Genomic DNA, 14,664 nt, shown 5'->3' with positions numbered 1-14,664 from the left:
TAAGCTAGATTCCACATTAACACTTTAAGTGTGGACACCAAAAAACAAGCAGTACTAATGAAAAGCTGGCACACTTTTCAGCAGAGTGCCAAGTGAACTTGCCACAGAATGCTGCACCCAAAGTCCACTCTCAAGTGTAAAGTGACCACCACCTGCTGCCTCAGAAAGAGCACTGAAACACATAAGGTGGCATCTTGGCCATCTCCGTGAAACTTCAACTACCTTTTATAATGGATAAAGTGGTGAATACTTGTAGTTTAGAGTTCTGAGGCCTCCAGCTCAAGCAATGAATGCAGAGCATGGAATGTCCCACCCCATTTTAGTCGATAACGTTTTCATTTTTATGGGTAGCATGGCCGAGCGGTCTAAGGCGCTGGATTAAGGCTCCAGTCTCTTTGGGGGCGTGGGTTCGAATCCCACTGCTGACAAACACCTTTTAACAAAATCCCTACCCTCTAGGGCTCAAGCTTCTCTGATCTTGCTCCTGCAATTTACTGCAGTTCCTTTCCCAACTCACTGGAATCTCAAAAAACACTTACCTCTCTGCTTTAGCAGCGTTAGAAAAGCTGCAATCATTGCATGTTTTGTTTGATACATGATACATACATATAATATGCATGTTGTGCACATATTACATACATGCTACACACACTACACACATATGACATACATGTTACACACATGTGACACACGTGCTACTTACATATTACACACATAGTTCACACATATTACACAAATGTTACATACATATGATATACATGTTGCATGCATGTTACATACATGTCACACTCATGTTACACACCATTTAGACACAATTTTACACACATGTCATATGCATGTTACACATATTACACACATATAACATACATGTCATACACATCACATACATGCTACACACATATGCCATGCATGTCACACACATGTTACATTAATATGACACACATATGACATGCATGTTGCACATATCTTACATACATGTTACACACATATGGCATGCATATGACATGCATAGTACACACATGTTACATACATGTTACACATATGACACACAATACACATATGGCATACATATCACACATATTACATATGTGTTACAAACATATTACACAGATTATACATACAAATGACATACATGTTGAATACATGTTGAATACATGTTACATACATGTCATACACTTATGAAATACATGTTACACACGTTACATACATATGACACACATGACATACATGTTACGTACATGTCACATACAAACAATGAATGCAGAGCATGGAATGTAGACTGTCATGCCTCTTTTTAGTCCTTAGCAAGAGCACTTTCGCAGGTAGCATGGCCGAGCGGTCTAAGGCGCTGTATTTAGGCTCCAGTCTCTTTGGAGGTGTGGGTTCAAATCCCACTGCTGCCAAGCTCTTTTAACAAATGCCTATCCTTGATTGCTCAAGCGTCTCTGAAGTTTCTGCTGCACTTTGCTGGCATTCCTTGCTCAACACACTGGAATCTCAGAACAGCAGCATTAGGAAATTGCATGCTTTGGTTGAGAAGTCTTCCAAAAGGGCACACTTCTGATGAGATGACTAGTGAAATCTTGTCAACGTTACAAAACAAGTCCAACTGAACGTGATTACCTCTCCTGTAAGCTAGATTCCACATTAACACTTTAAGTGTGGACACCAAAAAACAAGCAGTACTAATGAAAAGCTGGCACACTTTTCAGCAGAGTGCCAAGTGAACTTGCCACAGAATGCTGCACCCAAAGTCCACTCTCAAGTGTAAAGTGACCACCACCTGCTGCCTCAGAAAGAGGACTGAAACACATAAGGTGGCATCTTGGCCATCTCCGTGAAACTTCAACTACCTTTTATAATGGATAAAGTGGTGAATACTTGTAGTTTAGAGTTCTGAGGCCTCCAGCTCAAGCAATGAATGCAGAGCATGGAATGTCCCACCCGATTTTAGTCGATAACGTGTTCATTTTTATGGGTAGCATGGCCGAGCAGTCTAAGGCGCTGGATTAAGGCTCCAGTCTCTTTGGGGGCGTGGGTTCGAATCCCACTGCTGCCAAACTCCTTTTAACAAAATCCCTACCCTCTAGGGCTCAAGCTTCTCTGATCTTGCTCCTGCAATTTACTGCAGTTCCTTTCCCAACTCACTGGAATCTCAAAAAACACTTACCTCTCTGCTTTAGCAGCATTAGAAAAGCTGCAATCATTGCATGTTTTGTTTGATACATGATACATACATATAATATGCATGTTGTGCACATATTACATACATGCTACACACACTACACACATATGACATACATGTGACACACGTGCTACTTACATATTACACACATAGTTCACACATATTACACAAATGTTACATACATATGATATACATGTTGCATGCATGTTACATACATGTCACACTCATGTTACACACCATTTAGACACAATTTTACACACATGTCACATGCATGTTACACATATTACACACATATAACATACATGTCATACACATCACATACATGCTACACACATATGCCATGCATGTCACACACATGTTACATTAATATGACACACATATGACATGCATGTTGCACATATCTTACATACATGTTACACACATATGGCATGCATATGACATGCATGGTACACACATGTTACATACATGTTACACATATGACACACAATACACATATGGCATACATATCACACATATTACATACGTGTTACACACATATTACACAGATTATACATACATATGACATACATGTTGAATGCATGTTACATACATGTCATACACTTATGAAATACATGTTACACACGTTACATACATATGACACACATGACATAAATGTTACATACATGTCACATACACACAATGAATGCAGAGCATGGAATGTAGACTGTCATGCCTCTTTTTAGTCCTTAGCAAGAGCACTCTCACAAGTAGCATGGCCGAGCGGTCTAAGGCGCTGGATTTAGGCTCCAGTCTCTTTGGAGGCGTGGGTTCAAATCCCACTGCTGCCAAGTTCTTTTAACAAATGCCTATCCTTGATTGCTCAAGCGTCTCTGAAGTTTCTGCTGCACTTTGCTGGCATTCCTTGCTCAACACACTGGAATCTCAGAACAGCAGCATTAGGAAATTGCATGCTTTGGTTGAGAAGTCTTCCAAAAGGGCACACTTTTGATGAGATGACTAGTGAAATCTTGTCAACGTTACAAAACAAGTCCAACTGAACGTGATTACCTCTCCTGTAAGCTAGATTCCACATTAACACTTTAAGTGTGGACACCAAAAAACAAGCAGTACTAATGAAAAGCTGGCACACTTTTCAGCAGAGTGCCAAGTGAACTTGCCACAGAATGCTGCACCCAAAGTCCACTCTCAAGTGTAAAGTGACCACCACCTGCTGCCTCAGAAAGAGGACTGAAACACATAAGGTGGCATCTTGGCCATCTCCGTGAAACTTCAACTACCTTTTATAATGGATAAAGTGGTGAATACTTGTAGTTTAGAGTTCTGAGGCCTCCAGCTCAAGCAATGAATGCAGAGCATGGAATGTCCCACCCGATTTTAGTCGATAACGTGTTCACTTTTATGGGTAGCATGGCCGAGCGGTCTAAGGCGCCGGATTAAGGCTCCAGTCTCTTTGGGGGCGTGGGTTCGAATCCCACTGCTGCCAAACTCCTTTTAACAAAATCCCTACCCTCTAGGGCTCAAGCTTCTCTGATCTTGCTCCTGCAATTTACTGCAGTTCCTTTCCCAACTCACTGGAATCTCAAAAAACACTTACCTCTCTGCTTTAGCAGCATTAGAAAAGCTGCAATCATTGCATGTTTTGTTTGATACATGATACATACATAAAATATGCATGTTGTGCACATATTACATACATGCTACACACACTACACACATATGACATACATGTTACACACATGTGACACACGTTCTACTTACATATTACACACATAGTTCACACATATTACACAAATGTTACATACATATGATATACATGTTGCATGCATGTTACATACATGTCACACTCATGTTACACACCATTTAGACACAATTTTACACACATGTCACATGCATGTTACACATATTACACACATATAACATACATGTCATACACATCACATACATGCTACACACATATGCCATGCATGTCACACACATGTTACATTAATATGACACACATATGACATGCATGTTGCACATATCTTACATACATGTTACACACATATGGCATGCATATGACATGCATGGTACACACATGTTACATACATGTTACACATATGACACACAATACACATATGGCATACATATCACACATATTACATACGTGTTACACACATATTACACAGATTATACATACATATGACATACATGTTGAATGCATGTTACATACATGTCATACACTTATGAAATACATGTTACACACGTTACATACATATGACACACATGACATACATGTTACGTACATGTCACATACAAACAATGAATGCAGAGCATGGAATGTAGACTGTCATGCCTCTTTTTAGTCCTTAGCAAGAGCACTTTCACAGGTAGCATGGCCGAGCGGTCTAAGGCGCTGTATTTAGGCTCCAGTCTCTTTGGAGGTGTGGGTTCAAATCCCACTGCTGCCAAGCTCTTTTAACAAATGCCTATCCTTGATTGCTCAAGCGTCTCTGAAGTTTCTGCTGCACTTTGCTGGCATTCCTTGCTCAACACACTGGAATCTCAGAACAGCAGCATTAGGAAATTGCATGCTTTGGTTGAGAAGTCTTCCAAAAGGGCACACTTCTGATGAGATGACTAGTGAAATCTTGTCAACGTTACAAAACAAGTCCAACTGAACGTGATTACCTCTCCTGTAAGCTAGATTCCACATTAACACTTTAAGTGTGGACACCAAAAAAACAAGCAGTACTAATGAAAAGCTGGCACACTTTTCAGCAGAGTGCCAAGTGAACTTGCCACAGAATGCTGCACCCAAAGTCCACTCTCAAGTGTAAAGTGACCACCACCTGCTGCCTCAGAAAGAGGACTGAAACACATAAGGTGGCATCTTGGCCATCTCCGTGAAACTTCAACTACCTTTTATAATGGATAAAGTGGTGAATACTTGTAGTTTAGAGTTCTGAGGCCTCCAGCTCAAGCAATGAATGCAGAGCATGGAATGTCCCACCCGATTTTAGTCGATAACGTGTTCATTTTTATGGGTAGCATGGCCGAGCGGTCTAAGGCGCTGGATTAAGGCTCCAGTCTCTTTGGGGGCGTGGGTTCGAATCCCACTGCTGCCAAACTCCTTTTAACAAAATCCCTACCCTCTAGGGCTCAAGCTTCTCTGATCTTGCTCCTGCAATTTACTGCAGTTCCTTTCCCAACTCACTGGAATCTCAAAAAACACTTACCTCTCTGCTTTAGCAGCATTAGAAAAGCTGCAATCATTGCATGTTTTGTTTGATACATGATACATACATATAATATGCATGTTGTGCACATATTACATACATGCTACACACACTACACACATATGACATACATGTTACACACATGTGACACACGTGCTACTTACATATTACACACATAGTTCACACATATTACACAAATGTTACATACATATGATATACATGTTGCATGCATGTTACATACATGTCACACTCATGTTACACACCATTTAGACACAATTTTACACACATGTCACATGCATGTTACACATATTACACACATATAACATACATGTCATACACATCACATACATGCTACACACATATGCCATGCATGTCACACACATGTTACATTAATATGACACACATATGACATGCATGTTGCACATATCTTACATACATGTTACACACATATGGCATGCATATGACATGCATGGTACACACATGTTACATACATGTTACACATATGACACACAATACACATATGGCATACATATCACACATATTACATACGTGTTACACACATATTACACAGATTATACATACATATGACATACATGTTGAATGCATGTTACATACATGTCATACACTTATGAAATACATGTTACACACGTTACATACATATGACACACATGACATAAATGTTACATACATGTCACATACACACAATGAATGCAGAGCATGGAATGTAGACTGTCATGCCTCTTTTTAGTCCTTAGCAAGAGCACTCTCACAAGTAGCATGGCCGAGCGGTCTAAGGCGCTGGATTTAGGCTCCAGTCTCTTTGGAGGCGTGGGTTCAAATCCCACTGCTGCCAAGTTTTTTTAACAAATGCCTATCCTTGATTGCTCAAGCGTCTCTGAAGTTTCTGCTGCACTTTGCTGGCATTCCTTGCTCAACACACTGGAATCTCAGAACAGCAGCATTAGGAAATTGCATGCTTTGGTTGAGAAGTCTTCCAAAAGGGCACACTTCTGATGAGATGACTAGTGAAATCTTGTCAACGTTACAAAACAAGTCCAACTGAACGTGATTACCTCTCCTGTAAGCTAGATTCCACATTAACACTTTAAGTGTGGACACCAAAAAACAAGCAGTACTAATGAAAAGCTGGCACACTTTTCAGCAGAGTGCCAAGTGAACTTGCCACAGAATGCTGCACCCAAAGTCCACTCTCAAGTGTAAAGTGACCACCACCTGCTGCCTCAGAAAGAGGACTGAAACACATAAGGTGGCATCTTGGCCATCTCCGTGAAACTTCAACTACCTTTTATAATGGATAAAGTGGTGAATACTTGTAGTTTAGAGTTCTGAGGCCTCCAGCTCAAGCAATGAATGCAGAGCATGGAATGTCCCACCCGATTTTAGTCGATAACGTGTTCATTTTTATGGGTAGCATGGCCGAGCGGTCTAAGGCGCTGGATTAAGGCTCCAGTCTCTTTGGGGGCGTGGGTTCGAATCCCACTGCTGCCAAACTCCTTTTAACAAAATCCCTACCCTCTAGGGCTCAAGCTTCTCTGATCTTGCTCCTGCAATTTACTGCAGTTCCTTTCCCAACTCACTGGAATCTCAAAAAACACTTACCTCTCTGCTTTAGCAGCATTAGAAAAGCTGCAATCATTGCATGTTTTGTTTGATACATGATACATACATATAATATGCATGTTGTGCACATATTACATACATGCTACACACACTACAGACATATGACATACATGTTACACACATGTGACACACATGCTACTTACATATTACACACATAGTTCACACATATTACACAAATGTTACATACATATGATATACATGTTGCATGCATGTTACATACATGTCCCACTCATGTTACACACCATTTAGACACAATTTTACACACATGTCACATGCATGTTACACATATTACACACATATAACATACATGTCATACACATCACATACATGCTACACACATATGCCATGCATGTCACACACATGTTACATTAATATGACACACATATGACATGCATGTTGCACATATCTTACATACATGTTACACACATATGGCATGCATATGACATGCATGGTACACACATGTTACATACATGTTACACATATGACACACAATACACATATGGCATACATATCACACATATTACATACGTGTTACACACATATTACACAGATTATACATACATATGACATACATGTTGAATGCATGTTACATACATGTCATACACTTATGAAATACATGTTACACACGTTACATACATATGACACACATGACATACATGTTACGTACATGTCACATACAAACAATGAATGCAGAGCATGGAATGTAGACTGTCATGCCTCTTTTTAGTCCTTAGCAAGAGCACTTTCACAGGTAGCATGGCCGAGCGGTCTAAGGCGCTGTATTTAGGCTCCAGTCTCTTTGGAGGTGTGGGTTCAAATCCCACTGCTGCCAAGCTCTTTTAACAAATGCCTATCCTTGATTGCTCAAGCGTCTCTGAAGTTTCTGCTGCACTTTGCTGGCATTCCTTGCTCAACACACTGGAATCTCAGAACAGCAGCATTAGGAAATTGCATGCTTTGGTTGAGAAGTCTTCCAAAAGGGCACACTTCTGATGAGATGACTAGTGAAATCTTGTCAACGTTACAAAACAAGTCCAACTGAACGTGATTACCTCTCCTGTAAGCTAGATTCCACATTAACACTTTAAGTGTGGACACCAAAAAACAAGCAGTACTAATGAAAAGCTGGCACACTTTTCAGCAGAGTGCCAAGTGAACTTGCCACAGAATGCTGCACCCAAAGTCCACTCTCAAGTGTAAAGTGACCACCACCTGCTGCCTCAGAAAGAGGACTGAAACACATAAGGTGGCATCTTGGCCATCTCCGTGAAACTTCAACTACCTTTTATAATGGATAAAGTGGTGAATACTTGTAGTTTAGAGTTCTGAGGCCTCCAGCTCAAGCAATGAATGCAGAGCATGGAATGTCCCACCCGATTTTAGTCGATAACGTGTTCATTTTTATGGGTAGCATGGCCGAGCGGTCTAAGGCGCTGGATTAAGGCTCCAGTCTCTTTGGGGGCGTGGGTTCGAATCCCACTGCTGCCAAACTCCTTTTAACAAAATCCCTACCCTCTAGGGCTCAAGCTTCTCTGATCTTGCTCCTGCAATTTACTGCAGTTCCTTTCCCAACTCACTGGAATCTCAAAAAACACTTACCTCTCTGCTTTAGCAGCATTAGAAAAGCTGCAATCATTGCATGTTTTGTTTGATACATGATACATACATATAATATGCATGTTGTGCACATATTACATACATGCTACACACACTACACACATATGACATACATGTTACACACATGTGACACACGTGCTACTTACATATTACACACATAGTTCACACATATTACACAAATGTTACATACATATGATATACATGTTGCATGCATGTTACATACATGTCACACTCATGTTACACACCATTTAGACACAATTTTACACACATGTCACATGCATGTTACACATATTACACACATATAACATACATGTCATACACATCACATACATGCTACACACATATGCCATGCATGTCACACACATGTTACATTAATATGACACACATATGACATGCATGTTGCACATATCTTACATACATGTTACACACATATGGCATGCATATGACATGCATGGTACACACATGTTACATACATGTTACACATATGACACACAATACACATATGGCATACATATCACACATATTACATACGTGTTACACACATATTACACAGATTATACATACATATGACATACATGTTGAATGCATGTTACATACATGTCATACACTTATGAAATACATGTTACACACGTTACATACATATGACACACATGACATAAATGTTACATACATGTCACATACACACAATGAATGCAGAGCATGGAATGTAGACTGTCATGCCTCTTTTTAGTCCTTAGCAAGAGCACTCTCACAAGTAGCATGGCCGAGCGGTCTAAGGCGCTGGATTTAGGCTCCAGTCTCTTTGGAGGCGTGGGTTCAAATCCCACTGCTGCCAAGTTCTTTTAACAAATGCCTATCCTTGATTGCTCAAGCGTCTCTGAAGTTTCTGCTGCACTTTGCTGGCATTCCTTGCTCAACACACTGGAATCTCAGAACAGCAGCATTAGGAAATTGCATGCTTTGGTTGAGAAGTCTTCCAAAAGGGCACACTTCTGATGAGATGACTAGTGAAATCTTGTCAACGTTACAAAACAAGTCCAACTGAACGTGATTACCTCTCCTGTAAGCTAGATTCCACATTAACACTTTAAGTGTGGACACCAAAAAACAAGCAGTACTAATGAAAAGCTGGCACACTTTTCAGCAGAGTGCCAAGTGAACTTGCCACAGAATGCTGCACCCAAAGTCCACTCTCAAGTGTAAAGTGACCACCACCTGCTGCCTCAGAAAGAGGACTGAAACACATAAGGTGGCATCTTGGCCATCTCCGTGAAACTTCAACTACCTTTTATAATGGATAAAGTGGTGAATACTTGTAGTTTAGAGTTCTGAGGCCTCCAGCTCAAGCAATGAATGCAGAGCATGGAATGTCCCACCCCATTTTAGTCGATAACATGTTCATTTTTATGGGTAGCATGGCCGAGCGGACTAAGGCGCTGGATTAAGGCTCCAGTCTCTTTGGGGGCGTGGGTTCGAATCCCACTGCTGCCAAACTCCTTTTAACAAAATCCCTACCCTCTAGGGCTCAAGCTTCTCTGATCTTGCTCCTGCAATTTACTGCAGTTCCTTTCCCAACTCACTGGAATCTCAAAAAACACTTACATCTCTGCTTTAGCAGCATTAGAAAAGCTGCAATCATTGCATGTTTTGTTTGATACATGATACATACATATAATATGCATGTTGTGCACATATTACATACATGCTACACACACTACACACATATGACATACATGTTACACACATGTGACACACGTGCTACTTACATATTACACACATAGTTCACACATATTACACAAATGTTACATACATATGATATACATGTTGCATGCATGTTACATACATGTCACACTCATGTTACACACCATTTAGACACAATTTTACACACATGTCACATGCATGTTACACATATTACACACATATAACATACATGTCATACACATCACATACATGCTACACACATATGCCATGCATGTTACACACATGTTACATTAATATGACACACATATGACATGCATGTTGCACATATCTTACATACATGTTACACACATATGGCATGCATATGACATGCATGGTACACACATGTTACATACATGTTACACATATGACACACAATACACATATGGCATACATATCACACATATTACATACGTGTTACACACATATTACACAGATTATACATACATATGACATACATGTTGAATGCATGTTACATACATGTCATACACTTATGAAATACATGTTACACACGTTACATACATATGACACACATGACATACATGTTACGTACATGTCACATACACACAATGAATGCAGAGCATGGAATGTAGACTGTCATGCCTCTTTTTAGTCCTTAGCAAGAGCACTTTCACAGGTAGCATGGCCGAGCGGTCTAAGGCGCTGGATTTAGGCTCCAGTCTCTTTGGAGGCGTGGGTTCAAATCCCACTGCTGCCAAGCTCTTTTAACAAATGCCTATCCTTGATTGCTCAAGCGTCTCTGAAGTTTCTGCTGCACTTTGCTGGCATTCCTTGCTCAACACACTGGAATCTCAGAACAGCAGCATTAGGAAATTGCATGCTTTGGTTGAGAAGTCTTCCAAAAGGGCACACTTCTGATGAGATGACTAGTGAAATCTTGTCAACGTTACAAAACAAGTCCAACTGAACGTGATTACCTCTCCTGTAAGCTAGATTCCACATTAACACTTTAAGTGTGGACACCAAAAAACAAGCAGTACTAATGAAAAGCTGGCACACTTTTCAGCAGAGTGCCAAGTGAACTTGCCACAGAATGCTGCACCCAAAGTCCACTCTCAAGTGTAAAGTGACCACCACCTGCTGCCTCAGAAAGAGGACTGAAACACATAAGGTGGCATCTTGGCCATCTCCGTGAAACTTCAACTACCTTTTATAATGGATAAAGTGGTGAATACTTGTAGTTTAGAGTTCTGAGGCCTCCAGCTCAAGCAATGAATGCAGAGCATGGAATGTCCCACCGCATTTTAGTCGATAACGTGTTCATTTTTATGGGTAGCATGGCCGAGCGGTCTAAGGCGCTGGATTAAGGCTCCAGTCTCTTTGGGGGCGTGGGTTCGAATCCCACTGCTGCCAAACTCCTTTTAACAAAATCCCTACCCTCTAGGGCTCAAGCTTCTCTGATCTTGCTCCTGCAATTTACTGCAGTTCCTTTCCCAACTCACTGGAATCTCAAAAAACACTTACCTCTCTGCTTTAGCAGCATTAGAAAAGCTGCAATCATTGCATGTTTTGTTTGATACATGATACATACATATAATATGCATGTTGTGCACATATTACATACATGCTACACACACTACACACATATGACATACATGTTACACACATGTGACACACGTGCTACTTACATATTACACACATAGTTCACACATATTACACAAATGTTACATACATATGATATACATGTTGCATGCATGTTACATACATGTCACACTCATGTTACACACCATTTAGACACAATTTTACACACATGTCACATGCATGTTACACATATTACACACATATAACATACATGTCATACACATCACATACATGCTACACACATATGCCATGCATGTCACACACATGTTACATTAATATGACACACATATGACATGCATGTTGCACATATCTTACATACATGTTACACACATATGGCATGCATATGACATGCATGGTACACACATGTTACATACATGTTACACATATGACACACAATACACATATGGCATACATATCACACATATTACATACGTGTTACACACATATTACACAGATTATACATACATATGACATACATGTTGAATGCATGTTACATACATGTCATACACTTATGAAATACATGTTACACACGTTACATACATATGACACACATGACATACATGTTACGTACATGTCACATACACACAATGAATGCAGAGCATGGAATGTAGACTGTCATGCCTCTTTTTAGTCCTTAGCAAGAGCACTTTCACAGGTAGCATGGCCGAGCGGTCTAAGGCGCTGGATTTAGGCTCCAGTCTCTTTGGAGGCGTGGGTTCAAATCCCACTGCTGCCAAGCTCTTTTAACAAATGCCTATCCTTGATTGCTCAAGCGTCTCTGAAGTTTCTGCTGCACTTTGCTGGCATTCCTTGCTCAACACACTGGAATCTCAGAACAGCAGCATTAGGAAATTGCATGCTTTGGTTGAGAAGTCTTCCAAAAGGGCACACTTCTGATGAGATGACTAGTGAAATCTTGTCAACGTTACAAAACAAGTCCAACTGAACGTGATTACCTCTCCTGTAAGCTAGATTCCACATTAACACTTTAAGTGTGGACACCAAAAAACAAGCAGTACTAATGAAAAGCTGGCACACTTTTCAGCAGAGTGCCAAGTGAACTTGCCACAGAATGCTGCACCCAAAGTCCACTCTCAAGTGTAAAGTGACCACTACCTGCTGCCTCAGAAAGAGGACTGAAACACATAAGGTGGCATCTTGGCCATCTCCCTGAAACTTCAACTACCTTTTATAATGGATAAAGTGGTGAATACTTGTAGTTTAGAGTTCTGAGGCCTCCAGCTCAAGCAATGAATGCAGAGCATGGAATGTCCCACCCCATTTTAGTCTATAACGTGTTCATTTTTATGGGTAGCATGGCCGAGCGGTCTAAGGCGCTGGATTAAGGCTCCAGTCTCTTTGGGGGCGTGGGGTTGAATCCCACTGCTGCCAAACTCCTTTTAACAAAATCCCTACCCTCTAGGGCTCAAGCTTCTCTGATCTTGCTCCTGCAATTTACTGCAGTTCCTTTCCCAACTCACTGGAATCTCAAAAAACACTTACCTCTCTGCTTTAGCAGCATTAGAAAAGCTGCAATCATTGCATGTTTTGTTTGATACATGATACATACATATAATATGCATGTTGTGCACATATTACATACATGCTACACACACTACACACATATGACATACATGTTACACACATGTGACACACGTGCTACTTACATATTACACACATAGTTCACACATATTACACAAATGTTACATACATATGATATACATGTTGCATGCATGTTACATACATGTCACACTCATGTTACACACCATTTAGACACAATTTTACACACATGTCACATGCATGTTACACATATTACACACATATAACATACATGTCATACACATCACATACATGCTACACACATATGCCATGCATGTCACACACATGTTACATTAATATGACACACATATGACATGCATGTTGCACATATCTTACATACATGTTACACACATATGGCATGCATATGACATGCATGGTACACACATGTTACATACATGTTACACATATGACACACAATACACATATGGCATACATATCACACATATTACATACGTGTTACACACATATTACACAGATTATACATACATATGACATACATGTTGAATGCATGTTACATACATGTCATACACTTATGAAATACATGTTACACACGTTACATACATATGACACACATGACATAAATGTTACATACATGTCACATACACACAATGAATGCAGAGCATGGAATGTAGACTGTCATGCCTCTTTTTAGTCCTTAGCAAGAGCACTCTCACAAGTAGCATGGCCGAGCGGTCTAAGGCGCTGGATTTAGGCTCCAGTCTCTTTGGAGGCGTGGGTTCAAATCCCACTGCTGCCAAGCTCTTGTAACAAATGCCTATCTTTGATTGCTCAAGCGTCTCTGAAGTTTCTGCTGCACTTTGCTGGCATTCCTTGCTCAACACACTGGAATCTCAGAACAGCAGCATTAGGAAATTGCATGCTTTGGTTGAGAAGTCTTCCAAAAGGGCACACTTTTGATGAGATGACTAGTGAAATCTTGTCAACGTTACAAAACAAGTCCAACTGAACGTGATTACCTCTCCTGTAAGCTAGATTCCACATTAACACTTTAAGTGTGGACACCAAAAAACAAGCAGTACTAATGAAAAGCTGGCACACTTTTCAGCA

At 40.4% G+C, this 14,664-nt stretch overlaps 14 non-coding genes across 14 annotated transcripts; all 14 read left to right on the top strand.

Moving 5' to 3' along the window:
- The first annotated feature begins 346 nt into the window (after positions 1-346).
- Positions 347-428, top strand: TRNAL-AAG (transfer RNA leucine (anticodon AAG)). Its single transcript has one exon. It is a non-coding gene; the product is annotated as a tRNA-Leu (tRNA).
- A 1,549-nt stretch (positions 429-1,977) lies between these two features.
- TRNAL-AAG (transfer RNA leucine (anticodon AAG)) lies at positions 1,978-2,059 on the top strand. Its single transcript has one exon. It is a non-coding gene; the product is annotated as a tRNA-Leu (tRNA).
- Positions 2,060-2,930: 871 nt separating this feature from the next.
- On the top strand, positions 2,931-3,012 carry TRNAL-UAG (transfer RNA leucine (anticodon UAG)). The gene has a single exon. It is a non-coding gene; the product is annotated as a tRNA-Leu (tRNA).
- Positions 3,013-3,586: 574 nt separating this feature from the next.
- On the top strand, positions 3,587-3,668 carry TRNAL-AAG (transfer RNA leucine (anticodon AAG)). Its single transcript has one exon. It is a non-coding gene; the product is annotated as a tRNA-Leu (tRNA).
- Positions 3,669-5,207: 1,539 nt separating this feature from the next.
- TRNAL-AAG (transfer RNA leucine (anticodon AAG)) lies at positions 5,208-5,289 on the top strand. The gene has a single exon. It is a non-coding gene; the product is annotated as a tRNA-Leu (tRNA).
- An 882-nt stretch (positions 5,290-6,171) lies between these two features.
- Positions 6,172-6,253, top strand: TRNAL-UAG (transfer RNA leucine (anticodon UAG)). Its single transcript has one exon. It is a non-coding gene; the product is annotated as a tRNA-Leu (tRNA).
- Positions 6,254-6,827: 574 nt separating this feature from the next.
- TRNAL-AAG (transfer RNA leucine (anticodon AAG)) lies at positions 6,828-6,909 on the top strand. Its single transcript has one exon. It is a non-coding gene; the product is annotated as a tRNA-Leu (tRNA).
- Positions 6,910-8,447: 1,538 nt separating this feature from the next.
- TRNAL-AAG (transfer RNA leucine (anticodon AAG)) lies at positions 8,448-8,529 on the top strand. The gene has a single exon. It is a non-coding gene; the product is annotated as a tRNA-Leu (tRNA).
- Positions 8,530-9,411: 882 nt separating this feature from the next.
- TRNAL-UAG (transfer RNA leucine (anticodon UAG)) lies at positions 9,412-9,493 on the top strand. Its single transcript has one exon. It is a non-coding gene; the product is annotated as a tRNA-Leu (tRNA).
- Positions 9,494-10,067: 574 nt separating this feature from the next.
- Positions 10,068-10,149, top strand: TRNAL-AAG (transfer RNA leucine (anticodon AAG)). The gene has a single exon. It is a non-coding gene; the product is annotated as a tRNA-Leu (tRNA).
- An 882-nt stretch (positions 10,150-11,031) lies between these two features.
- TRNAL-UAG (transfer RNA leucine (anticodon UAG)) lies at positions 11,032-11,113 on the top strand. Its single transcript has one exon. It is a non-coding gene; the product is annotated as a tRNA-Leu (tRNA).
- A 574-nt stretch (positions 11,114-11,687) lies between these two features.
- TRNAL-AAG (transfer RNA leucine (anticodon AAG)) lies at positions 11,688-11,769 on the top strand. The gene has a single exon. It is a non-coding gene; the product is annotated as a tRNA-Leu (tRNA).
- An 882-nt stretch (positions 11,770-12,651) lies between these two features.
- Positions 12,652-12,733, top strand: TRNAL-UAG (transfer RNA leucine (anticodon UAG)). Its single transcript has one exon. It is a non-coding gene; the product is annotated as a tRNA-Leu (tRNA).
- Positions 12,734-14,271: 1,538 nt separating this feature from the next.
- On the top strand, positions 14,272-14,353 carry TRNAL-UAG (transfer RNA leucine (anticodon UAG)). Its single transcript has one exon. It is a non-coding gene; the product is annotated as a tRNA-Leu (tRNA).
- The last annotated feature ends 311 nt before the right edge of the window (positions 14,354-14,664 follow it).

Source organism: Lithobates pipiens, unplaced genomic scaffold, assembly GCF_037356315.1.
Source record: "Lithobates pipiens isolate NorthernLeopardFrog02 unplaced genomic scaffold, aLitPip1_a1.2 Scaffold_28, whole genome shotgun sequence".
NCBI classification, from domain to species: domain Eukaryota; kingdom Metazoa; phylum Chordata; class Amphibia; order Anura; family Ranidae; genus Lithobates; species Lithobates pipiens.
Note: the sequence above shows the minus strand (reverse complement) of the source record. Positions and strands in the feature narration are given on the sequence as shown.